A 3392-nucleotide genomic window follows, 5' to 3' on the forward strand; every position below is an offset into this window, starting at 1 on the left:
GTTGTCTGTGTTAATGTTCACATCGGTAATGTTAGTCGTTGTGTGTTCATGTTCACCGTTGACGTTATATGTGAGTGCCGTTGTGTTTTCGTATGTTAATAAATGTCTCCGTCGAGGGAGTCTGTACGTCCTGCACTTGCGCTGCACTAGAATACAAATACTCAGTGGTACATGTAGGTTTTATGGCTCCATTTTATTTATGTTTCTTAAATTCATAATAGAAATTTGAATTTAATCTCAGCTAAATACCATAAATGTAAGAGTGTTGTGTGTGACACTACCAATGCTTTTGACACCTAAAATAAATAACTTATTCTAGTGTAACAATAAGTTAATAGTACAACATTGTCCTTGGCTTTCACTCATAATTTATCATTAGTATAAATATAAAATAAATCTATTTAGCCCTACTACGCTTATAAATTAATTATAAAAACGATTATATTACTAATTTCATTTTAGGATATATAATAAGCTTTCCATATTTGATTTCTCCTTTTCTATTTGTTTTGGAAAAAAAAGACTGATATTTGAATCGCGTCATGTAACTTTTGTGCCATCCTTTTTATCTTAAACTCAGAAACTGCGCAGATCACCGAATTCTGAAATGTGTGAAAGTGTAGATAAAGGGAAAAAAAAGTAGGATTACATAAAATACTACAAAATATCACAGAGGTTGTAAAATTCATTTTTAGAAATGGTACGGAATGCCTTTAAGGTGTAATTTCCTCGCTAAAAATAAAAGTTCTAAAACGTTAAATGTTTTATTTCATGTGTATTTTTATGATGCGACTCCTAAGTAGTACGGATTAAAAAGGAATAGGGAGCCTTTTCCAATAAACGTTAGTTTTATTTAGGCTATTTGTTTATTTGTTAATTTACTAGGCTGCTAACATTGTTGAGAATTGAAAAAGTAAGTTTAGGCCTCTAATAGCGTAAGCAAAGTATTCAGAATGATTAAATGTGGAGATCTTGCAAAAGATCACTTGTTTATTTCAACAGAAGAACAAGTGACATAGATGAGATAAAGCTTTCCATCTTTGATTATGTACTACATATTACCATTTTAAAAAATGTTGAGAAACAATTGGTGACGCTTGGCTGCGAAAGAAACTTTGGTATTTTTATACCTGGGTGTGATTCCAGCCGAAAGCTGAAATAAACAATGTATAAAATGTTACATATTGTGAAAAATGTTAGAAATAATTTTTTGAGTTTGAAGAAGTTCAAATGTAATTTCCTGAGGAAAGGCACTTGGTGTGGTCTCTTGGTCATGTGATTCATCTCTTTCTTAGGCTCCTCCTTCATGTCCTCATAGTCTGTAAAAAGAGTACATTCAAATTTTTCTTTCTAAAATCTTAAAATAACTTAAAATATTTTATTTTTGTATTATGCACATATTAAATCAGCTTGGAAAATGTTAATGAGTGAGTAAAACAGAAATTGCCTCAGTGTTTATCTAATCACCACTACAGTGCTAAGAAATTCTATGATTTCCAAGAAATATAATATATGAAGATGTACAAATGCTGTGCCTTAAATAAAAATATCTTAAGAATAAAATGTAGCCTATTATCATTTATGACAACCAGCTCTGTTTAGTTTTAAGCCTTTTCATGATTCAAGGTACCAGACACATAATTTGTAGCTTGTACTTAGACAGACACAGCATTTGTAGGACAGTTAGACAGATGTAGATGGCACTGAACTCCAGTACTGTCTCAGTCATCTCCACTTGTATAAATATGGGTGCACTTGTTATATAAGTGAAGGGAGACTGTAGTTGATATATAAATAAGAGTCCTCTGTCATGCATCAACATTATTACATTTTCATCTTATATGAGCACTAATGTGACCATGTTTTCACTGTGCTGCCTGTGTTCTTGATTTGACACACTGACTCCACCATACAGGTGGAATGTAGTGGAGGACACAACAAGGGAAGCCGCTCACGATTTACACCTCCTACGTCCTGTCCAGCAGTGATGATGTCATCACTGTTCTCTGGTGTGTCCACTACACCAACAGGCAAAGATCAATTATGATGTTAAAATATAATGAATATATATATATATATATATATATATATATATATATATATATATACAGCATTACAGTTTCTACATTTTAAAAAAATACTTACTTTCTGTAACATTTGGGTTTGTTGCAGCATCATTACAGTCTTCTGGTGTGGCCACTATACCGACAGGAGAAAACATATTATACTGATATCAATAAAATATGTGTTACATTACAACCTATTGTTCTGATTCAGTGCTTCCATTTGACATAAATGGCCTTATAATAAAATCTTACTTGCTGTAATGTTTGGGTTTGGTCCAGTGGTAATAACATCATCATAGTTCTCTGTAGAGGAGATATAGAGGAAAATACCAGTACATTAGCATTTATTTCATTAACTGCTTTTATGTATGAGGCTACAATATTGTAACATTACTAGTCATACCTGTCACAACAGCAGCATTCTGATCATCAGTAATGACATCATCATAATTCTCAGATACGTCCTCTACACCAAAACACAGATGTACCGAGACACACAGATGTTACTGAGCTGGCAGCTCTTAAAGCATAGAAAAGCTCCATAAAAGTAGCACAGGTATCATTCATTTACAGATAATTTAATGATTCTCTTTTCTTTTTTATTGATTGATTTGTTTGTTTATTTATTAATTTATTATTTTATTTGTGATCTCAGTTTTTAATGATGACTGAATATAAAAGTGCTCCCCATACAAATTCATACTTGTATTCACACCAAATAAATGAACAATTATGGGTTTGTAGTAAGAATGTTTGTTCTGTCTGACAGACAATCCCCAATACAAAACCACACCTGCTACAATATCAGGGCTGGGTCCAGCAGTGATGACATCATCGTAGTTCTCTGGTATGTCCTCTCTTTCTATGTCACCTAAGTTCAATAAAAGCAGACTGTCTTTAAAACAGTCCAGTCATCTTTTCATAGTTTGGTTTAAGGAAGTAGAATCACATGATCAGTTAATAAAGGAACTCACTTATTAGGTCACCGGGGGTGGTGACATCATCGTAATACTCAGGCTGGTCCACAGTCACAGACTTTTCTGGAAAAAGATGATAACTTTGTTTTTTACACAACTTAAAACAAACTGCTGTAATGAGAATGATGTACAAACAGTCATTCTGTGATAGGTCTTTTGTAAACTACTGCATGTGACTCTGGTTAAAATATGGGGGAAGCACTTCTGCCAAACATCTTCTGATCTACAGATGAATAAAATGTTTAACCAGTGCAGTAAATCAGACTCTGAGACAGAGAAGCTCTCATTTATTTAACAAAGAGGAACACACACTACCAGATAGACTCATATGAGACAAAGTGGAAATCTA

General features: G+C 33.1%; 1 long non-coding RNA gene across 1 annotated transcript; it reads right to left on the minus strand.

Moving 5' to 3' along the window:
* Nucleotides 1-1961: 1961 nt before the first annotated feature.
* Nucleotides 1962-2373, minus strand: LOC118241666. Its single transcript, XR_004776291.1, has 3 exons — nt 2319-2373; nt 2146-2199; nt 1962-2018 (listed from the first exon to the last, which is right to left on the minus strand). It is a non-coding gene; the product is annotated as an uncharacterized LOC118241666 (long non-coding RNA).
* Nucleotides 2374-3392: the final 1019 nt, after the last annotated feature.

The sequence above is a fragment of the Electrophorus electricus genome, chromosome 7, assembly GCF_013358815.1.
Source record: "Electrophorus electricus isolate fEleEle1 chromosome 7, fEleEle1.pri, whole genome shotgun sequence".
In the NCBI taxonomy this organism is placed as follows: Eukaryota; Metazoa; Chordata; class Actinopteri; order Gymnotiformes; family Gymnotidae; genus Electrophorus; species Electrophorus electricus.